Source organism: Crinia signifera, chromosome 1 (genome assembly GCF_055691185.1).
Source record: "Crinia signifera chromosome 1, ASM5569118v1, whole genome shotgun sequence".
Classification (NCBI taxonomy): domain Eukaryota; kingdom Metazoa; phylum Chordata; class Amphibia; order Anura; family Myobatrachidae; genus Crinia; species Crinia signifera.
This window is the reverse complement of record NC_139217.1, coordinates 426,587,030-426,613,119: the sequence shown is the minus strand read 5'-3', so window position 1 is coordinate 426,613,119 and position 26,090 is coordinate 426,587,030. Positions and strand designations below refer to the sequence as shown.

The 26,090-nt window shown below is 42.9% G+C and overlaps 1 protein-coding gene across 1 annotated transcript in view; it reads right to left on the bottom strand.

The window, feature by feature from the left end:
• SV2C (synaptic vesicle glycoprotein 2C) overlaps window positions 1-25,867 on the bottom strand; it is a 183,509-nt gene extending 157,642 nt beyond the window's left edge. The window contains exon 1 of the mRNA XM_083151963.1: window positions 25,608-25,867. The gene's annotated coding sequence lies outside the window, so the exon portion shown is untranslated. The remainder of the gene's footprint in view (window positions 1-25,607) is intronic.
• Between the last annotated feature and the right edge of the window lie 223 nt (window positions 25,868-26,090).

The following is a 26,090-nucleotide window of genomic DNA, read 5'->3' as shown; positions in this document are numbered from 1 at the left end:
CTAGATTGTAAGCTCCTCCGAGTAGGGCCCTCTTCCCTCCTTTTGTCAAAGCCCACTTCTCTTCACATTTCACTCACAGCTCTCCTATACTCCAACACTCAGTGACCATCTTTGTCTGCATACTCATCTCCATCATTGGCCTCAAGCCTCTAGTTGTATGTTGATTGAGTCCTCACTACTTACATTTAAGCTGTAATGTGTATTGATCTGTGGCGCTCTTTATTTGTACTGTATTTTTGCTATTTATTCAATGTTAGGCCAAGCTTTGTCTCCCTGTATTGTTCCTTTGTACTTTGTACGGCGCTGCGAAACACTTGTGGTGCCTTATAAATAAAATTATAATAATAACAATCATGTGCTAATGTGTTAATTACTGTTAACTAAATGGTTGTGAGCTATTTTAAACTTATTACACTATTGTGCGCCTCCCATCTCTTGTTGCTATATATATACACAGTATATATATATATATATCGCCCACAGTTGCCGAGAGTAGTAGCGTTGCCGGTACTTATGTATTATCTGGGCTCCCATGTTAAATGCACCCCAATTTTTCATACCCCTACTATCCAACTACGCATGGAGTTTATTTTATACAGTGTGGCGAGCGCAGCGAGCCACCGTGCCCGAAGCGTGGCGAGCGCAGCTAGCCCCGCGAGGGGACGCGGTCTCATAAGAAAAACGGGAGCCCAGATATTACATAAGTACCGCGTTGCCTATACATAATGCCCACATCAGTTGCTGACAGTAGTAGCGCTGCCTATGCATAATGCCCACACCAGTTTCCGACAGTAGTAGCGCTGCTTTTACATAATCTCAACACATTGCCAACAGTAATAGCGCTGCCTATACATAACACCCACACCAGTTGCCAACAGTAGTAGTGATGCCTATACATAACGCCTACACCAGTTACCGACAGTAGTAGCGCTGCCTATCCATATGGCCACACCAGTTGTCGATAGTAGTAGCGCTGCCTATACATAATGCCAACTCCAGTTGCCGACAGTAATACTCTCACACTTTACTAACCTAGTTCAGGCTGGTGGAATCTCATTCTTTTCTGGGTGCTTTTTTCATCAGTCTTGTTCCCCTATAGCTCTGCTCCCTCTATCCTATGTAACTTCACCCCCTCCATCCATGTGGCCCCTCCCCATTTTAGTTAGTGGACCATGCCACTGACCAGGGGGTTAAGAGCCAGGAGGGAGCTTTTACTGCAGCGCCACTGCCTATTATGCATTGTGACACTGTATGATGACCAAGCAGAGTAAAGTAATTTAGTTTGAATGGAATGACCCTGAGCCTATGAATCAAAGCAGGGGTCCCTTACAGGATTAGTTTAGCATCATATTTTATTTTGCCACATACTGTATGGGTCAAAGGTGCTTTTTAATATATGTAAGTAAACAATGTTGAAGCAATGGTTGTTGTAGGGAAATATTTATTTTAGAGATGAGCAGACTCGGATTCCAGAGATCCGAGCCCCCACGAATGTCATCATTCCGAGCCTGGTTCTGAGCAGCGCTAGCAGATTCCTGCCTGACTCGGGTCCGTCCGCGTGGTCAGAACGTCATCTCCCGGCGCCGGATTTCGCGAGGCTTTAAATAGCGGCTGCTGCGCCCGCCATCTTCACTCCAGTCTAGTAGTGGGTTGGGAGAGGGTGTGTTGGTGCTTCTGCTGGGGCTTAAACTTGAGCTTGACCTTGAACGCAATATTTTTTATTCGCTGGGGCTGTCTCTCAGTGCTGCTGTGTAGTCTTACTGTGTACTTGTAGTACTACTGTCTCCTCTGTGTGGTCTACCTCTGGTGTGCTGTGCTGTAATTATTTTATTTGCTGGGGCTGTCTCCCTCAGTGCTGCTGTGTACTCTGTTCTCCTCTCTGCTTAGGGTAGGCTCTCCCTAGCAAGGAGGACAGTCTAACTGTGTACCTGTAGTACTACTGTCTCCTCTGTGCTGGGGCCTACCTCTGGTGCTGTGCTGTAATATATATTATATGAATAATGAATTATATTATATATAGTCCACTGGTGCTGCCTGCACTGAATCTGCCAGTATTATTTAGTTACTCAGTCCACTGTTGCCACTGGCAGTGCTACTGCCTACCTAGTGTACCTACAGTACCTAGTACATACTAGGCTGCTATATCTAATTTAGTTAAAATATAATACTTGTGCTGTGTGGGACTGTAAAAAATAATTCCATGCTGCTGGTGCACTGACGTGTGCCACTGAGTGCCACTGCCAAGCAGTACCTAATAATAAAATAAATTATTATAAATTATGCTGGTGCACAATACTAGTATTGCTTTAGTATCTACCTGTCTTGTGCCTAGTACTGTCTTATTTACCTGTCTACCTGTCTGGTGCCTAGTACTGCCGTATCTACCTGTCTGGTGCCTAGTACTGCCGAATCTACCTGTCTGGTGCCTAGTACTGCCGTATCTACCTGTCTGGTGCCTAGTGCTGCCGTATCTAGTGCTGCAGTGCCACTCTTACATGAGCCACGTGTTTATGCCGCACACTTGTGTGGCTTAGCATAGTTATCCAGCTACCTCGGTGCAACCTTTTGCCCTAAAAACAATATTGTGAGGTGTGAGGTGTTCAGAATAGACTGGAAATGAGTGGAAATTAATGTTATTGAGGTCAATATAGCGTAGGAGCAAAAAAATAAATAAATAAAAAATTCTGCGATTTTAGCCGTTTTTATGCTTTTTTAACAAAAAAATCAGAACCCAAAACCCAAAAAATCCAAACACAAAACAGTTAGGAGGTATTTTGCCAAGACCCATTAGAACCCAAAACCTCAAGGTAATCAGAGCCCAAAACCCGAAAAGTGGCCGGTGCACATCCCTAATTTATTTCAGGGTTGCCGTTTTTTTTAATCTCCTCTCCGGGAGAAGCTGGAGAGCAGACTTTCAGCAGGAGTTCGGGGGACGGGGCTTGAGCGTGACGCCATTAAGCCCCTAAAATGACGTGATTGTGACACTTTAGCCCCACCCCCTCATCAGACAGATCAGGTTATTTACACAGCGTGATCAGGGGGGGAGCGATTTTTAGGACCCTCCCGGCCATTCCAGTAGGGTAGGCAACCCTGATTTATTTAATTTAAATACTTTTAAATGTTGTTGTTTTTTTGTGCCAGTGGGTCCTGGATGCCAGACAGGAATGAAATATGAGCTTTAGAAGGTTTATACCCCTTTCAGATGTCAATCCCAGCTTTAAACGGTCTTGTACCCTGGATACAGAACACAGGTTGAAGCCAGGGTTTCAGTATTGCCTCACATTTAAGAGGTTTAGGAAGAGCCCTACACTAGGAGTACAGCGCTGGTTTCTCTTGGGGCCCAATCTCCCTAGTGAAGACAGATAGATAGATAGATAGATAGATAGATAGATAGATAGATAGATAGATAGATAGATAGATAGACAATGTGGTGAGAATATATTCTTGATTTTGTTTTACTGATGTTGTATTCCGGGGACAGGGTAGAGACATTTTATGGGACATCAAGTCACAGCAGTCGGAGATTTGCATATATAACATTCATGCTTGACAGATATTCCTGAGCCTCAGCGTCTGTTAGGGGCTTCAGGGAAGGTACATCAGGAAAATACAAATGCAAATTACTTTTTTTTTTTTTTTTCAAAATGTGTTTATTGGGTTTTTCAGAAATAACACATATCAACTTTACAGCATACATACATAAGTCACATATGAAATTTACAAAGAAGGCTTTGTGTGCCGCCCTTCTTGCACAAGAATTTGACAGCGTATGTACGCCTTACTGATCATACATGCATGGGGTTGGGGGGAGGGGGGGGAGAGGGGGGGGGGGGGGGGGGCAGTACACATCATAACATTCTAAACAGAGATATACTATACTTTGATCATACAGAGTAAGTGTGAACCATTCCTCAGGCTCTGGCCCACTGCCCTTTGTCTACAAAGGTGAAGTATCAGTCTCCCACAGTGCCTACATCAACCTCCCTCAAAATTTGGTTTCGCAAAACAGGATCTTTGGATAGTATGTATGGTTCCCATTTGCGTATATAGGACGGCAAGGTCGCTCTCGTCAAGACCGTGGCACCATATCTCTCCAGGTACAGAAATTTCATGAGTAGGGCATCTAAGTCTGCTATTGTTGGTGCATGCCTGGTTATCCAGTAGCCCATGATCACCTTTTTCGCCACCGTGGATAAAATAGTTAGAAATGGTATTAGGTGATGCGAGCTCTCTGGTAAATTCCACACATCGAAATTTGCAAATAACAATGGGTAAGGGTGTAAAAACACTTTAAGTGAAAGGGTGTTATTGATGAAGTGTATTACCTTATACCAATATTTTTTGACATACCCGCAGGACCATATATTATGGAAGAAGGTTGCGGAATGGAACTGACACTTCAGACATCTCCCATCTTCATCGGGGTCGAAAAAACTCCGCTGCTTCTGCGACATATAAGCTCTATAAATGATTTTAGCGTGTGTTTCCTGGAATGTGGAAGCCTGTAGTATTTTCATTGAAGTGTCCCAATATTTGAATATGTCCTCTGTCTGAATTAAAGGTATATCATTTACCCACTGTTGTTGTGTATTCTTACAAAGCCTTTCTTGCAAATTACTTTTAAGTAAAAAATAAATACAACAAAGGCACCAAAAATGTGATTGTATTCAACAGCATTACATCCTTGGAAATTATCACAGGATTATTTTCTATACGAGTAGAGATAGTGTAGAGATATTTTATTTACACACACACACACTTATATAAATACACGCATACACACATTTATTATTGTATTTTTGGGGGGTTTTGGTGCACTTTTTAGCTGGTTGAGATATGCTCACTGCACACTCACAGGTCTGTTTAGGAGATGTTCGGATAACTTCAAGCTATAAATATAGTGATAAGTCGCTGATTTCCAAGGTTGGACAGTTACATTGGTTTAAAGTGTTTATCAGCTGATGACAGGGCCGGTGCTAGGGTGTCCGGCGCCCTCCTGCAAACATACATTTTGCGCCCTTTCACATTGCCATTGCAACAAGCTGCAGCCCGATTGTGGGAGCATATGCAACATGCGATCCTACGGAGGATCTCGGGTGCATGTACATGTATGCATACACCATCTCAGTGCTGTGTCCGCAAAATGTTGTAGGGCACTAAAGGTGCCCATACACGTTGCGAGAATCGCATACGTTATGGGCTACATTGCATCGCATCGCACGGCATGCATGCAATGTGTGTGCGATGCGATCCGAAAGCAGTACAAAAAGTATCTGCAGCACTCGTGACTGAGGGGGAAAGGAGGGGAGAGAAGGAGGAGATGGAAGAAGAGGGGAGGAGATAGAGGGGGCGGAGTGATGTGGACTGGCAGCGGCACTGGCACAGCAGACTGAGAAGAGGGAAGGAAGGGGAGGCGGCACTGCTGCCTGTTCGTCATTTGATTGACAGCTGACAGGCGCAGGCGCAGGGTAGGGGGCAGGGTAGGGGGCGGATCCGGACATGACATGTCATCCAGGCATTCACAGACAGCGCTACATGAGTCAGCGCAAGTGTCCGTGTGGAAGAGGGGGCAGGTGGAAGGAGGAGGACAGTGTGTGCGCGGTGCATTGAGCTGCTCAGCCTTCTCTTTTGGTGCACCACACCTGTGACAATCCCTACTCTGTCTCAAACCAAGCTGCTCCGCCTCTCCATACTGCTGCCGGCTGTCAGACAGGCGCTGCGGGCGGCGTGCAGGAGGCAGTGACAGTGAGGGCTGAGGCAGCTTTAGCAGAGCAGGGAGGGAGACAGCGCCTTTTCAGCATGGCGCCTCCCTGCTTTGCTGCTGAGTGGGTAGCGCCGGCCCTGGCTGATGACAAATAAACATGCCCCATAGCGCTGCGTACCACTTGTAGCACTTATAAATAAATTGTAATAATAATACATGTTTGCTCAAAATGGGGTAGATTTACTAAAGTTTCTAAAACAGCGAAGTGGTTGAGTTCCCTGGCTTATGTGTATACTGTTGGCAGGGATATGGCAGAGTAACAGTACACACCAGCGGATCCCATGAAGCATAGTTACCTCCCCTCTTGCATTCTGCAGGAGACTCCCTGACATAGCAGCAATCTCCCTCTCTCCCTCATTAGTCTAGCAATCTCCCTCATGTCACCTAGCCCATATTACACTGTTACATTTTTTGGGGAAAAAGGAATGAGAGATAGATACATTTACATTGAATCATCAGCACCATTCCCCAGCACTTTACCAAGTGTATTAGCTCTCACTAACTACTAATGATGATATGATGTTGAACTGATGGTGACTTATTGTCACTGGAAACTAGCTGGGAAGCTAGCTTAAAACTCTGGAGGTTGGCTGGAACCGATGAAGAGTTTGATGTGCTAAGTAGCAACGATGGAGCTGAACAGGATAATACCAGAAATACTGGTAAGAGCCAGACTTAGCAGCAGGATGTAATTAGAGTCTATGCAAGGTAGTGCTCCTTACAGGAGCAACAGCACAAATAGCAGCTAGGCTGCAGAGATCATTGAACTGGCCACTTCCCAAGTCTCAACCAGATTACTTATAGCAGGCAGTATTGGTTAGGCAATTAACAGGCCAGGAGGTGATTGGTTAGGCAATTAACAGGCCAGGAAGATGCTCATGATTGGCTACGAACAAACAGGTGACTGGGATGGCTGCTTCCATGTCCAAGAAAGGAGGGAAACAGTGTTTGCACAGCACATGGTTGTGGCCTATGATAATGGCAGTGGCATGGAAGCCACAGGAGACTGGAGCGGACAAGCGGGGATTGCTTCAGCATCAGGTGACCTCTGGACAGACACTTTAGAGGTAAGAATATATGTTTTATTACCTGGATAATAACAACCAGTACCAATGGATCTACTGGTAACAGCATTTGAGGAATCACAGGGTCTCACAGAAATAAACGGATCACACCCCACTGTTGCACTCGAACACAGAAACAAGATGGTGCTGCAGAAGTACAGATGGCAGCCATCTTGATTAGGGAATGAAGCCTCTCTAAATAAGCCAATATGGAGATTTCACAATGTTGTCCTCTTGGCTTTAACAATATTGCCCATAACAGCCAGAATCCAACTATTATTTCTCTATTGTATTCTAGAAAATGATAGAATTTGGTTGGTTGCTTCACAAACACTTGTCAGTTGTATAAGGATTAGTAAATCTACCCAATGGTGTGTGAATAGAGATGACAACATCTAAAGGTTGCTGTCATACCATTGTCCCTAGCTGTAGTTGCAAACTGAAGTGGCCATCATGTAGTCAATGTAACCAATAGGCTCCACCCTATGCTTTTACTAATGATATAAAAGTATGCTTTTCAACGTCGGTGGGAAACTGGACTAATAATCAATCACCATCACCATAGATTATTTGGGCAACATAAACACAAGGGTTTATTTAGAAATTCAACCAAAAAAATGTACTTTGATTGTGAGCACATATCCATCTTCACATTCTGTAGTTATTTTTAATGACACAAACCTTGTAAAGTACAGTAGTGCGAGAAGCAGCAATTGTCATCAACAATTAAAAAAATAGCTCCGGTTTTGTATAAATGCAGGGTTTACTCTAGGTAAAGTACATGGAGCCAAATGTAATAGCCACCAATTTCAGTGGCCATGCGGGATGCCGTGCGTTTTTTAAAGGGGCAATCATTTGCAAGGCATGGTTTTGACTTGTAAGTGATTGCCCCTTTAAAAAAACAACCGAGTTTGGCCAGGATCCCGCATGGCCGCAGAACTTGGAGGCTATTATGTTTGGCTTGATACATCTTCCATATTTCCCACTACAGAATGAGACATCATAGTGAGCATCCAGGTAACTGTTAGCTCTACTATAACCCGATAAATTAGCTAAGTGACTGCACACAAAGGACCTTATTGTGGTCCAGGTGCAACACTGCGAAATTTGCAGCATTGCATGTGGATAAAACGCTGCCCACCACTCGCACATACCCCCCCCCCCCCCCCCCCCCCGCGCCTCGGCTAATTCCACCGCATGGCTGCGAATGGATGTTTTGCATAAATATGGACGCCAGCCATCTAACAATTTGGAAGGTGCATGCAAAACAAGACATTCTCTGGTGTCTTAGCTTTGTGTGCTCCCTGTTCAGGAACAGGGTCGGGCAGCTGACATCCGCTGCCCACCCCCGGCACCCCCGGCACTAATTTCCATGGGAACTCCCAGCATTTTCATGGGAACATCCATGAAATGTTCGGCTTTTCCATGGTTGCAGCCCATTGACGCAACCCCACGTCCCCTGCTCCCTGCCCACACTGCTAAGAGACAGAAGCACAATCTCACTGTCTACAGTACAGTGCCAATCTGGCACATCCGGGAAACTCCTGTGTGTCCCACCAGGGGCGGATTGGCCCGACGGGAAACCAGGCCATTTCCCGGTGGGCTGGTCCAAAACTCCGGTTAAAACTGGGCCGGCCGCGGTGTGGCTTGGCCAGCATTGTGAGAGGGTGCGGGGATCGGGTGCTCTGTCAAAATCCTTTATATATATATCCTACCCCGGGACCCGTGGATACCCTATACTTACCTCCTCTGGATTAGGAACTGCTCCTGCATTCCCTGCGCTACTGTTGGACCTCCTGGATGGTTAGCAGAGACCTGGTTACCCGGCAGTAACCATATATTACTATATATTACTATTTACTATATATTTATCATGGGCCCCAGCCCATGCACTCTCTAATGGTGAACCAGGCCTCTACGGTAGCTGGCCACACCCAGTACTGATATAGCCAGGCCCTAAGCATCAGGGCAGCCGAGAGGAATGCCGGGCCCCGGTAAAATGTTGGGGGTGTGGCCTAAGTGTGGGAGGTGTGGTCACCTACCGCACTTAGCCCACGCCTCCAAAATGTTTAGAGGAGGGTGAAAGAAAACTCTAAAATCTCTAAACTCAGCAGCAGCAGCAGCACACACCTACAGCATGTGCTGTGCTGACAGTAGGCTCAGCAAGAGCTCACACGCTGTCAGTCAGATGCTCATGCTGAGCCTGCTATCAGCACATAAAAAGTGTTAAGTAGAAGTGTGTGCTGCTGTTGCTACCTGGGAGAGACGGAGGGGAAAGGGAGGGGTTGGACCAGGGCCCCTGCAGGACCCCTCCAGCAAGCCTGGGTAATTAGTACCCACTCCCCCCCCTCTTGGCTGCCCTGCTAAGCATGGACACCTTCCACTGCATTTGCCTGGTGGGCCCTTCATGCCATGTTCCAACACTGCAACACTATGTGAAGTATCAGCTGCACACAGGGGCATTTTCAGAGAGGAGAAGGCCAGCGTGCACCAATGTTTCAGATCCCTAACTCTCTGGTATCAAGTAGACTGGCATTATGCCAGAGTCTACAGTGCATGTGCAGGTCTCCGGGAACATGTCACCCACTCCTTGTTCCCAGGGACATCACCAGTGTGCATGTGCAAATTACTCAGAAACTGTGGACATTTTCAAAGTGATGTATGTCTGCTCATTATAGAAACAAATATGGATGCACACAATTATGTAGGGGAACGTAATCTATCCAGTACTTTCCAGCAAAGCAGGAAGTACATAGAGAGGAGGTCAAACTTCTACAAAAGTGTGTGTGTGTGTGTGTGTGTGTGTGTGTGTGTGTGTGTAATAGGGAATTTATAATGTAAGCTCCAATGGGGCAAGAGCTGATTCATGTACAGCGCCACATAATATGATGAGTGTGTATAAATAAGTAATGGTAATACTCTGCTTCATGTAGTGAGATGATCCTGGTGAGCAATAGACAATATATTTTATGGAACTTTTATAAACCTTACTTACTGTATACATTGACCATATTTCCTATTGAGTAAATAATTTTAGCTTCCCCTTGTAACATTGTTAATCGTATGGCTATTTTTTTGTGTCCTGGTGTTATATTTCATCAGTGCTTTTCTAGTACTTAAACATATGCCGTACTTGTATGAAATAGTTAAGCAATGTAGAGTATAAATAAATCAGAAGGACTGCCGTTACTGTGAGTAGTTTCCGCTGGAATGCAGAATTAATAATTTATCATTTTAAATTATACATCTTATATGGTACATTAGATTTTGAAAAGCTTTGGTTTTATTTTTTTGTTACTTTGAATAATTATTGAGTAAAAAAAAAATTGATATATAAGTTTCATTTTCCAGTTTTGGAATCTTTACCTTCATCCTGCTTATACTCCACTTTTTTGAAAAATCGACTAAAAATTTAGATTTTTCTGAGATTTTTTTTAGAAGGGCATGATTAATATTGAGCTAAAAGTAATACACAACCCACATGCAGTATGCATATGTAAATCAATATACATTATTTCTCACAATCTCATAAGAAAAAGCAATGATGTGCTCTACAAGACATGGAACCAGGACTTTGTAGATGTCAGATTCTGAGGATTTGATACATTTGTATAAGATACAGATACTGTACTACCACTGACCCAGAGACTGGAAGGTTAAACCAAGCAGGTTTGATTAAACTTTTTCTCATAAGTTACAAAAAATAACAATTAACTCCCAATTAACATCTTGGGGGAAAAAAGAGTTTGTGGCTCAATCACAAATAGTGTCTTTGAGACTGTCCCTTTGCAGAAAAGACAAAAATACTGAACAATAATTATGAAAAGGATCCAAAGGAAGCAGTGGCGTAACTAGATACATGTGGGCCCCATAGCAAAATTTTGTAAGGGCCCCTATTTATTACCTAATGCTGAAAAATGTATACAGCAAATGGTACTTTGACAGGCAAAGTGGGCCCCTTTCAGCTCTGGGCCCCATAGCAGCTGCACCCTCTGTACCTATGGTAGTTACGCCTTTGTAAGGAAGTTGAAGAAGTACTGAAAGAATTTGAGAAATGGAGATGTCCTGGAGGTCTCCCGACTGGTATGCTGGGACTGCAACAGAGTGGGCCAGCAGTAAATGTGCAGAATTAGCAGGTCAGAGATAACCTGGGATGCAACCGGGTATCCAGCAAGAACAAAAGATGCAGGTCGGCTAGGCATGAATGAAGCAGGGGAACCAAGTACACCAGGAGTCTCTGTGAAGCAAACTGCACAGAAGACTTTTTGCAATGACACCAAATAGCACAGACAGGCCCTCTATATACCCTGAGGGTGGCTGCCATTGGTTGTCAGATGAAGGATGCAAAACAGAGCTCTGGCTAGTCCAATGGAAATCTTGCCCTAAACCAAGATGGCTGCGCTGGCCTCCAGTTGCCCAGTACACTAACCTCATGCAGCAGCCAGACCAGAGAGCCGCCGCAGTGCATGGACGGGTAAGTACCAGACCACCCATGCCCCACAATATTATCTTGTGACAGTAGACTTAAGACAAGTGTTTCTGGCAGTTGAGCCACAAGAGTTCCTGTTTAGTCAACAACTGGTTCTGTTAATCTTCTATCTCCAAGATGAACTTTTTCTCCAACAGCCAATCACATTGCTGCTGAGGCTACTGAGTTCTCTGATATGGCTGTTCCTGGCTTTAATAATTGGATTTCCTGGACTATGTGAACCTTGGTTTTATTTAACTACTGCGTTGGCTATAAAAGGGGGCACCTCAAAGTGCAATACATTTTTTTTAAAACCACAATAATCATTAGCTCATATGTAAGTAGCTATCACTTCCTCACATATGGACTTAATACCACAAGATGTTATGCAATTTCTACCACTGGAACACAGCAATTGCTCCTTCTCAGGGCCCACCGGGACCACATGCCGCTCCGGTATCCTGCATGGAAATAGCTGCAAGCTGGGAACCTTCTCCTCTGCTATCAGAGTGTAGCTGGCCAGGTAGTGTGGACGCGTCACACCTTGCTTCTCTGGTTATGTTTACCCCTGGTTGTGTTTCTGACTACAATTTCGGATTCTACTTTGGTTTCATGCTTTATTGCAGCAAATATTACTGCTACTTTGGTCTCTCCTGAATGTTCTTCACAAGGTAATAAACACCATTCAAGTTCTACTGTTCAGCCATAGAATGTAATCTAAGCCTCTGTATATCTTGCCACCGCTAAGCAAGTATTATACATTGTAAAGTCTCCACAGCCTACGTAGCTGAGCATGCCCGTATACAGGATCTTTCTCTGACAACTTCAGATGTTATGGCAATCTGCAGGTCAACCCCTGACAACTAAATCTGGCACAGTCATCATGGAGTAGAATCAGGATATGCCTGTAAGGGTTTTCTTTACTTAGAAGGGGGCCCACGATTTTGATCGTGGGCATCGTTAGTAAAAAAAAATTGCGTCGGTCGCATCGCATGCGACCAAAAAATCGGGTGCGATGCGACCGACGCGATGCCCGCGATTTCCGATAGGGAACAATGTTAAATGTCCCAATTGACCCGATTTTCCTTTTTAATGTCGCAATTGACCCGATTTTTCCATAGTAAACAATGTTAAATGGCCCACAGAGGCCAAATAGGCACCCTGAAGTGTGAAATGGCCCCCACAATTGTTAACGCCACCCCACGATCAACGTGAACCCGAAGCGTGGCGAGTGGCGGCGGTACGCGCCCTACGACCTTTTCATACCCCCACTATCCACGTCGGCGTGGAGTTGAGAATAGAAAGCGTGGCGAGCCCGAAGCGTGGCGAGGGGATGCGGACAGCTGTGAAGCCCGCGAGGGGACGCGGATACCTGTGAAGGTATCCGCGTCCGCTCGCCACGCTTCGGGCTCGGTGGCTCGCTGCGCTCGCCACACTTTCTATTCTCAACTCCACGCCGACGTGGATAGTGGGGGTATGAAAAGGTCGTAGGACGCGTACCGCCGCCCCTCGCGGGCTTGCTGCGCTCGCCACGCTTCGGGTTGACGTTGATCGTGGGGTGGCGTTAACAATTGTGGGGGCCATTTCACACTTCAGGGTGCCTATTTGGCCTCTGTGGCCCATTTAACATTGTTTCCTATGGAAAAATCGGGTCAATTGAGACATTGAACAGGAAAATCGGGTCAATTGGGACATTTAACATTGTTCCCTATGGGAAATCGCGGGCATCGCGTCGGTCGCATCGCACCCGATTTTTTAGTGCATGCAATGCCCGCGATGGCCGCGATGGCCGCCCTTCTAGGTAAAGAGTACCCCTGTAAGTCTCTGGCTACTCCTAGCTTGCGATGACTGGTGACTGGATAATTTGATGGTCAACCTGTAACAAAGGATTTTGATTGGCTGCGAATTCTACGCTAGGAGTACTCATCCATTCGGAAAATAAGCTCATTAATTCAAAAGGTGGGATTTTTCTCTAACTGGGCGGCGTCTACCTTATCGATTGACACTGCTAATTTTCTCAGCAGCAGTCAAGTCTAAATTACCCTATATGCCCATTATTTTATACATAAACCATATGGTACAATAATTGCATCTTTGCTGTTGAGCAATATCGTAGGGATTTCATTTTATACTTCTCTATGTCCTGATGACTTTCAAAGATAAATCCACATAAAACTGAAACTTGTATATATAGAACATGTGCCGCAAGTTCCACCAAGCCTCTTTTTCAGTGAACAAAGTCTCCTCTCACCTTGTATTAAAGTTACATCCATTTATTTTCGGATTCGTTTTTCTACATGCTCATTATAGTTGGATCCAGATTGAGTAGACTGCGCGAACTGTGCGGGTGGCAGCTGGTGCATCTGAGGGGGCAACCTTTTATTGTAGGACAAATATACGATGTCCTGAGGGATTGTTATGTCAAGTTAAAGGCCAGTATTTCCCAGTGTGTTGGGGATTCAGTTACTTAATGAAATGCAGATAATCTACTCTCAGTTACTGATGTGTTCCAAGCAGGCGATCCCGTGACAATACAGTACATGCTGCTTCTTACGTGAATGCAAACATGAATCGGTGAACTCTATGGAAGCCTTGGACAACAATAACATACTTCATGTTCACTGGTGCAGTACTTTTCAGGACATGCTGCAGCAGAGCTACTGTATTTGCTACTATACCTTGAACATATTATAAAGAACTATTTACATATAATATATTTTAGTAATCTTTGCTTTTACCATGAATGAAAGGATACAGGCATTTGGAATATGCAGGGGTGGATTGTGACGAATCCTGCCCAGGAAAAATCTTGCAGCAGCTCCGGGGGGATGCAACGGTGTATGTAATAGGGGGGGTGGTGGCAGTGTATGTAGTGACGGTGTAAGTAATGCGGGGAGGGGCTCACCTGCTGCGTTCTGCTGGCTACAGATGCGAAGCAGAGGGGGGCAGAGCTTCTGCAGCTGGGCGGAGGGGGAACAGGGGCTGGGAGCTCACTGCTGCTGCACTTGAAGGCCCATGGGAGGTGCTGTGTGCTGTCGCGCATGCGCAGCAGTCCTCCTGCGGCCATTTTGGATTTGGGCAAAGTGCCCGGCCAGCCCAGGGGGGAGCGCGTTCGGCCCGGTTTTAATGAGTTTTGGGCTGGCCCACCGGGAAATGGCCCGGGTTTCCCGGCGGGCCAATCCGCCCCTGGGAATATGCAATGATGACTTTATAGTAGAACATTTTACTGTCCGCTGTACCCTACTATTTCTCTTTATGAAAACGTAATGTATTGCACTTATGACTGTGGGGAATACAGATAATATAAAAAATAAGATCAAAATCTGATTTTTGAATGTTTCAAATGTTCATAGCTAAAGTAAAGGTAACTTCCTTTTTTACACCTGCCCAAAACTGGGACTAGGGCGTGTCCCATTTATGTCTACATTTCAGAGACAAATATGGCACCTTCTAGTGGCCTTCGGTGATGGAGCATATTTCTAAGTAAATAAATAAATCAATTCTACAAACACACAGAAGTGCTACATGTCACCAAATCACTGATGTCCCCGAACTGTCATGATGAGTTTAGGCCTCGGTACTCAACCTGGGGTACCCAAGATGCCAAAGATACAGTATCAACAATGACATTAATATCGTGTGTGTGTGTGTGTGTGTGTGTGTATATATATATATATATATATATATATTATTAACCCTTTTAATGACAAGTGAATTTGTCAAAAAAGTGTGAAAATTGCCAAGCAAACATTTTTAATCATCATAAAGACCTGTAATGCTTACCCTATATAGGAAATATAACCTTTTTTTTTAAACTTTTTTATCTGAATTTATATAACAAATGTGAGTGATGCTGCCATTTTTAGCAGATATTTTGAACATCTCACAGAGATGTTGGCGCTCAAATAGTTAATGGTAATTATTACAAAATGTTTAGGATTGCGAATGCTGAGGGTACAAATAAGGGGTAATCAGAGAAAAAGGTTGATAACCATGGCCTGTGGCATATCTATAATGGGTGCACAAGGGCCCCTGAGTGCAGAGGAACACACAATGCACACCCTACAGTCACTCAATATTCATACCCTCTGTGGTGCAATAGAACTCAATGACTCCAGCACCATTTTCCCTGAGATAGGCACAGGCACTATGCCAGAATCTCTCCTGAGCATTTGCCAATGTGATTGGGGGCCAAATATGTGAGCCCCCATTTCTTCATAAGATGCCTCTGCCACGGGTTTAATTTGGAAAGTGGCAGAGGATTGAAATATTCACTATGACCTAAGAAGGTAATCATATGTGTAAAGGCACAAGCTGAGGAGAGTGGGAGTCTTGTGGAGGGCGACAATGTACTAGCAGATCATCTTAATTATTGTTTTTGCTATTGAAAAATAGGGTAAGGCGCCACAGTTAAGTTGCAGGTATATTTAGAAAAATTAAAGAAGTACATTTACAGAGGAGAAAATCCTAATAGAACTGTCAAAACTAAAAGTGAATAAATCGATGGGGCCAGTTGGCATACATCCAAGAATACTAAATGGGGTGCTGGTAGCACCATTAACAGATTTATTCAAACAGTCACCAACTACAGGAGTAATTACAGAAGCCTGGAAAAGAGCAAATGTTGTACAACTGCAAAAAAGTTGAAGCAAGGCAGACACAAACAACTGCCGACTAGTGAGCCTCACATCATTAGTAGGGAAATTGATGGAAATACTCTTAAAACAAATACAGGTAGTTGTAGATTATCTCACATTCAGCAGTTTACAGGATCCCAAACAGGATGGATTTACTCGGTCAAGATCATGTCAAACGGTACTTGTGAGTTATCCGGGCTGCCGATTTTTTGATTGTATGCCTTAAGTTAAGGCATACAATCAGATGCGATGCGATGCGATATCGCATCGCATCGCATCGCATGCGACCATCGGATGCGATGACCCGATTTTTCCATAGGAATCAATGTTAAAATGGACTGAGTCCATTTTAACATGGAATTCAATGGGAAAAAGGGGTCCTTTTCATACCCCTACTATCCAAGTGGGCATGGAGTTGGATATAAACCTGTGGCGAGCGTAGCGAGCCACCGAGCCCGAAGCGTGGCGAGCGAAGCGAGCCCCGCGAGGGGACGGTATTCTGTGTCCCCTCGCGGGGCTCGCCACGCTTCGGGCTCGGTGGCTCGCTACGCTCGCCACAGGTTTATATCCAACTCCATGCCCACTTGGATAGTAGGGGTATGAAAAGGACCCCTTTTTCCCATTGAATTCCATGTTAAAATGGACTCAGTCCATTTTAACATTGATTCCTATGGAAAAATCGGGTCATCGCATCGCATCGCATCCGATGGTCGCATGCGATGCGATGTGCCCGATCCGACCCGATTTAGAAATCGGCAGCCCGGATAACTCACAAGTACCTGTCAAACAAACCTAATTGACTTTTTTGACAGGGTGAATAAAGTAATAGATAAAGGAGGTGGCATATATATAGCTTATCTAGACTTTAGCAAGGCTTTTGACACTACTAAATAAACTTGAAAGCAGGGGATTAGATACTAATATGGTTGAATGAATAAGATCTTGGTAGCAGGATAGAAAACAGAAAGCTGTAGTAAATGGAGTGCATGGGATCTGTACTTGGACCAGTGCTTTTAAATATCTTTATTGCTGACATTGCAAATGGTATGCTTTATTGCAGATGACACAAAGGTATGCAACAGGGTGGACACACCAGGAGGGGTAAAACAAATGATGGATGTTCTAGGCAGAATGGTCAAGAGCAGGGCATATACAGTTTAGCTAAAATTGACCTGCATGTTCAGCTGATGGGATGCGCTCAATTATGTTAAGCATACGCACTACTCAGTTTTTTTTAAGTTATTGCTAACTAGGGACCTTCTAAGCGAAAACTTTAAAAAAAATTGGTTAGTGTGTATGGGTCTTAAATGCACAATAATTGCTGTTATACACTGTATAGATTATAGGCATGTTAGGGATTTGTGGAGATGGAAATATCATCCTCTAACAAAAATTTGCCTACTGCTGAAATACTAACTATATTTTATTACTGATTTTATAACAGTAGGTCATAGAGGTTTTGTCATCTGGAAAGATGTCACTACTTAATTAAATAATAACAAAATAAACTTTTTATGTCTTTTTTTTCTTAAAAGATTATGAGCTAAGAGGTTGAATACAAAAGTCTGCAGATGGTTTTATGCTTACTAATATCACTTCCAAGGGCAACCAAATCTTGATTTTGATTTGTGTTGTGATTCCAACGAATCATAAGAGTTTTTACCAAGAGTGAAATCCGGTAGAAGCTTTAGGATTGGCCCAGACAAATCCTCGTTTCACAGATTTTTCAGTTCTTGCAACTTAATATATATATATATATATATATATATATATATATATATATATATATATATATATGTAAATATATATATATATATATATATTGCTATAAGTTATACAAATTACCAAACTGAGAGTTCATATTACCATAAAAATGTGGTAGAACTTCTTGTAACAGGGTTTGGTGTTCAGCCGAATTATGAAATACAGTTTTTTAGGGTTCTGGTGTAAAAGATCTGTGATGTCTAGATGGACAACTATGTGGTCAACCACTAATGGTCGAATCTGTCTAGTTGGTTTTCTAAACACAGTCTTTAGTGTCTAGATCATCTTTAACAGAAGATCGACTCATGCAAAAGATCGATGGGAACGTGGTTGACAGTGATGTTGACATAGGTCGACATGGACACCGTTTAAGTGTACCATGTCCCTTCGCATGGCTTGCTGTGCTCAACATGCTTCAAGCCCAGGGAGCCATGAGCGACGCATAGGGACATGGTACACTTATACAGTGTCCATGTCCACTTATGTCAATATCACTGTTGACCATGTTCCAGTCGATCTTCTGTTACTGTCTAGACGCTGTTGACTATGTTTAGGCGTCTAACTAGGCGCGTTGGACCATCAGTGGTCGACAACGTGATTGTTGATCTGGACATCGTTGATCTATCAACCGGATCCGATTTTGTAGTACCTCTATGCACTGTATGGCCTGTCTGTGGCATTATTACCATTGCCCCATGAGTCACCTAATTCTGTAACTGCTAATTAGCAGGTCTCACTTTGTGCTGTACTCATGCCATTTTCATGCATTTTGGATGACACCCAGAAGAACAATACCTACTCAAACGCTTTTGTATAATTAATGCAAGTTGTCTTCTGGCTTTCCCGAAGCACTTTGTGAGAGACAAGAGAAACACTACTGAAAAGTATAATTTTTTTATGCATATAGTAAAAATGTTTACATTGATCAAATGGGCCTAGAAAAGTATCCCGGGGACAACTTACATGCCGCACTGTATTTGCATTTATTACCTTACTCCTAACGATGCCTCATAAATCTTGAGCATGGGAACATTTTAATGGTGAGTTTTCGGACAGAATCAATTTATACTCTCTGTATCCACTTCTGATGAGATTGTTACTCCATCATGTCTTTATGCCCAACATGATGGATGTTTAAAAAACACAATTAGATTCTGTGTACATAAAGATATAATGATTGTATATTCAATGGAGTCGGATGAATGTATGTGAGCAAGAGATAAGTTCCACAGAGGCTCTTCAACACCTTAATTATAGATAACAACCCAGGATATATTTGCTTTTTGCCATCTCCTTGACTTTCAAGTCTTTGCTAATTTATTATGTTGCGCTGTCAAATATTTGGTAGAACATTTCTGTTACCTGAAAGTAAGAGCTTGAAAAATCATGGACCTGCCGGTCTGTCTGACCTACGATTCATAGTATCCTCTGACATTAGACAGGAAATGATGATTTATGGATATAGGGGCGGTGGCTGAAAAATCTGTCACATCCAGTGAGCCAGTGGCAACTGGTACATGATCTGCAGATCACCAAAAAGACACTACCAGTGCAGGCCATGCTTAAGAGAGAGAAAGTGCTTTCACTGTAATGGCCTTCAGTTGGCCCTAACCAACTTCTTGGGGTTGCAGCATTATGTGCTCATTAAGCAGCGAACAACCAATGCTTAGCAAGCTTTACTGAATCAGATCCCAGATTACAAATTAAGGTTCTTCATAAAGCTCACTTATGGGGCAGTATTCAATTATAAATTACGCGTTGTGCAGTGAATCCTGTTTAGAATTCGCTGCACATTCACAGGGTTATGGAGGGCTGGAGCATTCACTACCAGCCCTCCCTGTCATCTTATTCAACGCCGCAGGGGCCCTCTGAATTTTAAGCCCTGCGTTGAACGCCGCTGGGAGCCGGGGGATGTTGGCAGGCAGGGAGATGGAAGCCTCCCTGCCTGCCTCAGAACATGTGGGGGGGAGAGCAGGCGACACAGGTCCCTTTTTAAGGCCAAATAATTCTATCCTTTCAGAATGGAATGGGTGGGGCCAATGCTGGAAATAAATGTTGTAAACCTTTATAGCAACATTATAGTGGGGAGCAGGACTATGAATCAGCGTGATTCTGCCACACAGACCACCCACATCACTTTGTAAGTGGGCATCACTGGGTACCCACCAGGGGACTCCAGGAGAACATCCGAAGGAACCACAAGGATTCAGCAGATCTGTTGTTATGTTATAGAAAAAAAAACATTTTCTCTAAAATCGCATTCCATGTACATTCTACTATAGCATTATAGTATATTATGCAGTATACCAGCTTTACTACTGTCCAAATATAAAAAGGATGTAATCAGGGCCACAGATGGGACATGTCCCAAAGTGTAATCTTCCTAATTGTACCCAATAATTAGCACAACAAAGCCAAGTGTTTCAGTACTGTGATAATGAAAAGTGCAAATCATTGATTTTCTGTCAAGTAATAAATTGATTATACCACTTCACTTTAAATAGCATGAAAGATAAGCAATATAGAGTGCCATCACTGGCGTAACTATACCTCTGCAGACCCCGCTGTGGCTTGGAGGCACTGGGAAAGATTGAGTGCTGCGGGGTCTGCATAAGGTAGTGTTACGGCCACTGCCGCAGGATCTGGTGGTGCCGTGCGGATCCTTCTGTGTGTTGCAGTCTCGGCGCTTCTCCCGATAGAAAGTCACTTGTAAAATGGCCTCCTCCCTCACAGCAGACAGTTATTAAGGATGCTAGAGGAGGTGGCGACCTCCTCTTGCATCCTAAATAATGGTCTGCTGTAAGGCGGCGGCCATTTTCCTTGTGACATTCAATCAGGATGAGAGCCAGGACTGCAGACAGGAGGATCTGTTGGTCCTGGCAGGCCGGTAATGGACCGGGCGGCGGCGGCCGAATAGTAAGCGGTGCGTGCATGGAGGGTGGCGCTCAAATTGTAGTGGCGGGGGGGGGGTGCTGAAATTGAAGTTACGCCACTGAGTGGCATACAAGGAAGGAACACTGGGCCTGAATCATGTTTTTATGGAATTGTATAGCTCCTAGGAAGTGAGGATCCAAGTGCTGTGGCCGATGATGCAGTCTTGGATCACCATCCCGGCCATCGGTCTCAAGTTTCAGTGAATACAGACAGTTTATGTTAGATGATACGGTCAATAAGTCTACAAGCATTAGGTCAACAAGCATTAGTTCAACATTAGTTCAACATGTCAAAGCCTTGACAAAGAGTCCAAGTAGACTCGAAACGCGTTGGCCTAGGATTGCAACCACCTATAAAGGACCTAACCCAGCATCAGACCTGTGGAGCCTACAGGGTGAGCCCTTTTTGGAAACACTCTGTTAACATCCTACCTGGCTCCACCATCTTCGCTGGGTAAGGAGGAACTTTTTTCATGTGTATGATGTCAATGTTATTTTATCATTTTTATCTTGAATAAATATTTTAAGTGTCACCCAGTGTGCTTAAGGTTTCTCATTATCAAATTTACCAGTCCACTGCTTTGGGTGTTTTGGGAAACACCAAAGAGTTAACCTAAGCTGCAAGGGAGGTGCGCAGGGAGAATTAAGCTCATTTCTTTCTCCACGTTTTGAAATAAAAAAGTACCTGGTAGCAGTTACACTTGTTGCACCGATCCTAACTAAGGGGATTATTCTGGTTCCTACGCAATGTTTTTGTTCTGCACATGTGCATTTCTAATCATGTGCATACGCAAGGTGCGTTCGCCGGGTGCATGCACCCATGACAGCGGGTGGGGGGGGGGGCAGGGAGTGGCGGGGGGGCGGCCCCATTAGCATACGCTGGGCATTCTCATGCCAATGAGGCGGGTGTGGGAGGTTCCCCCTGCCCTGCAAGTGGATGTTACTGTGTAACATCCATTTGCAAACCCCTGCGTGCAAATCGCCCTTGCGAAGGGGTGGTGCCAGCCAACCATTCGCATGGCGGGGTTTGATGGACTGGCAAAACTGCAAATCTGCAGCCTTGCGAATCAACTAGAATCATTTTGTAAATAGCTGCACCTTGCTGTATTCATAGCGAATGCAGTCTGCATAATATCAAGCACAATATAGTGTATAGACATTTCCTCTGCAGTACTGTAAGCCCAAAGAATGATGTGCTGCAAAATGAGCAGTGTCTGACAATGTAGCTAATGCAGTCTACACTACCAAACCCCTTTCTACTACTTGACAGCTAATACTTCTCAACTGCTAATATAATTATCATTATTTCGACAAAGCTACCACAATGCATTAATGGAGTAATGCACGTAAAACCTTAACATGATGTCATGGTTATCTGAAGAGAGAAACAGATGAGAAAGGACGCGTCCCAGCCTAAATCATTCCACCCACTCTCAAATTCATGGCAGACATATACAATAAATCCAATGAACTATGTTTGTACATCTTCACTGACCACCTCCCTAATATCTAATACAGGGGAAAGACGCAAAAGTACCACATTTTGAATCAATTGTAGAAGTGTCAATCAATTGGAAAATAGAAGATTCTGGCTTATTAAACCATTATGCCTGCTACAGAGCATTATATTCTTATGTCTATAGTGCAAAAGGTGTGACTTGTACATAACTGTCATTTCATTCCCTTTAAAGACATTCTGAAATATACTGTAACTTTGGAAATATGCTGTAAAATACATACATGAGATCTGTAACAGCAAGAGTTTTCCATATCATAGAAAGATGGGCACACCCTTCTCTTCTGACAGGAAGTCAAAATGAAAAATAGCTTTTTCACTACAAATACAATGTGATTTACAGTTTGCAAAGATGGACGTGGAGAATGGAGTCTACAGTTATAATTGCTTATGTTAAAATTCTGATTCAGTTAGTGAACATTTTCAAAATGTCAATAAGCCTAAAACATAGATAGAAAATAATTCATTCATTTATATAGTAAATTGTGTACAATTTCCATCCATGCCTTTTACATTCACCAAGTGTTTTGAGTCGAAGATAAAATCCAAACAACTGCACTCAGATACAATAAAGCACACACTGTATGTATGTATGTGTGTGTGTATGTATGTGTGAATATATATATATATATATATATATATATATATACACAGTGTCTATATACAGTATATATATATAGATAGATAGATAGATAGATAGATTTCTATATATAGATAGATAGATCTACATATATATATATATATATATATATATATATATATATATATATAGCTTGTGATGCGAATTGTGTCACATATACAGATATATTTTCTACACATATAATACACTGACAGCTGACATAGCTTTCCTGTAATTATACCATATCTGTATCAAAACAAACATGCCTGCTGAAAAATTAACCTCAATTTCCACCCATTTTCTAGTGGTTACATGTACACCAAGAGAAATTTGACAGTTAAAGTTACTTGTAGAAATGCAGCTAGTATATATTCATTTTATTGAAAAGGCCAGCTGTTTCATTACAAATATAATAATTGTCTGGCCTATAAGACCAGGCAGCAAAATTCCGCAGGAATCCAGGTCTGGTGCCCACAGTAACAACATTAGACAAATCCTGAATGAAATAGCTGTCCATAAAGAGAAACATTTGTGGTTATTGGATTCATGTTACTGTGTTTGCAGATATATTGTAATTGAATAGCTTCTGTTTAGTCTGATTTTTACATGAATGACATAATGCACAGTCATTAGGCTAGGTCTGCAGACTAGAACACAACTGCATTGTGATGGCTACACTGACAACGTTTTTGTTTGTATTACAAATGTGGGTACATTTTATTTTGCACTTATGGTGAGATATAGATAGCATACATGAAAATCTGATTTTTTTTTTCTCGTAATTACACGTATTCTGATATTTTCACCCTTATTATTAAGTTACTCTTTCTACAATTAGATTTTCCTCGAAATCAAACTTTAATTGCATCTTACATAGTATAATTACTATAGATACCAAGAGCAATATCAGGAAAAAGACATCTTGAAACAAAAAGTTCACATAAATGATATGTGATATGGTGTAGAATGAGATTGTTTCAATATGGCAAATGCACAATTCTTATTTAAATCATAATGTTCAATAAAAATTGTTCTTAATATGTGTGCGATTGTTGATACTTCTTTTCTCATAGGAAAAGTGTGTGTAATACACTGCAGAGATTAGCTTCAACACACAGCAAGGAGTGTATAGTTTAAGGGACAAATATTATATCTCATGACAAAAGTGCACACCCAGTCTACAGTACTGGAAACATGGATTATGCAATAAAATTAAATATGTAGTAAAAACTAAGCACACTTCAGTCCTCATATACAATATTAAATGAAAGAAAAAAATAATAATGGCAATGTATGGTGGTTCATTTAAAAAAAATATATATTTGGCGACCCATTATTGACCCCAGGGCAACATATAAGTGGGCAGCTTCAGCATAGGGATCATGGGCAAGGAAGACGACCTCAGATATTCCAATATCCCAATACACAAACTAAAGTGACACATGGAAAACTGAAACTATATATATGTGTGTATGTGTGTGTGTGTGTGTGTGTGTGTATGTGTGTGTGTGTGTGTGTGTGGAAAAAAGTCCAAATGCGCACAATCTCCTATTGGTTAATAGTCCAACCACTGGATTCCAGGTCACAAAGTCTTAATGCAGTCACCTTCCACTATTACTAGTCAGTGTGCACCCTTTCTCTATTCTTTAACACACACACACACACACACACACACACACACACATATATACATAAAATCTCTCTTCCCACTGATACAAAATCTGAGTTTCCAGTAGTGTAACTTTATTGTATGGTGCTGAAATCATTTGGTATTTTGCAGCTGAATTACAGGCTTACTGTAAAGTTTGTGACAATAGCAATTGCTTATATAGTAAAATGTTGAGTACAGCCAACACCTCCATACTACCCATGAGCCTGGATAACCTACAGTAAGTACCCTGCACTGCAGCTGGCTGCAGATTATCCTATTTTTTTTTATTGTTATCAGTATTTTATCCAGCCAGTCTACGGTTTTTTTTTTTTATTACCCTTTGCGGGAAGAACGACTACTATCAATCACAGCGCACCCTTTGACGCACACTGATCCTGGTAATGAGATTTTGTTTGCCCTGACACTCTGCATTTGGCTCACTGTGCAGTTGTTTGACAAATGACAGCTCCCGGGAATGACTCAGACTCCGCAGAACCAGCAGGTCTCGTTTAACCCCCTTTCTACCAGAGGGACCTTGAGCAGGGAGTACTGCAGGCAGTGGAGGCAGTGGAGAGTGAAGACACGCTAGTTCTGCAGCATGCTTCCTGCACTACCAGCCAGCGAGGCTGCGATAACTTTACTACTGTAGGTGTAGTCTGCCTTCTGTATTGCTAGCATACATTCAGATCATTCCTTGCTACTCTGTGGTTAAATGCACACATTGCCTCTCCTACTATCATGGTAACATAAAACAGCACTGAGCCCATAGACAAGTATCATTGATAAATACCAAAGATGCTAACGCTGCAAGTTACTTATGCAAAAATATATATTTATGCAAAATATCCAAGCAATTGGCTACATTTTTGGCTTAATAAAAAAAAAATCATGGATTATAAAAATGATTATAAAAACTACTTAAACATCAATGGGGGATATTATAGCCTTCTATTGATGACACATACGCTGCGGAATATGTGTGCGCTATATAAATGAATTATACAAAACGTTGACACCATATGCATACTGAACCCAATATCATCTCCAGCTTCAAACATAAGCATAATAGTATAAGACGTCTGCAAAAAGTTATCAAGTTAATGTAAATGCAATGGCTGATTGAATCTGGGGACATAAGCATGTGTGGATTGCAGTGGCGAGACAGCTGTCAGCCTGGGATCCCCTTCTTACCTCCTCCTGAGCGCACCTCCGCTGTACTGGGAGCTGTCCGCGTCCTAGTGCTGAACGGGCCACCACATAAGGAGGACTAGCACGTTGGGTGGATCTTACGCTGCAGGTCTATTCTGCTGCAGTGCTGAATACAGACTTCAGGAACAAAGTCTCCCAGTCACACATACACGCACGCACACACTCATGCTTTTTTGCACTGAATAACATGAGAGGTAGAAGTCTACAGATGAAATGAACTAGGGAGGGAAGATTTGTGTGCAATCAATAATTGAAATGCTGGGAGTGGAGTGGGCAATCCCAACTCATAGCAGGGAGCAGCCAGGAGCAGCTGTGGGGGTGGAGAGAATGGAAGCGTGTGGGGTTATCCATTTTGCCTGGAGAACAATGTAACATCTTGCGTGTTACCAGTGTTAATGGGTTAAAAAAAAAGAGAGAATGAAAGAAATACTAGATATTACAGGGAGCTAGAGGATTCCACTGACG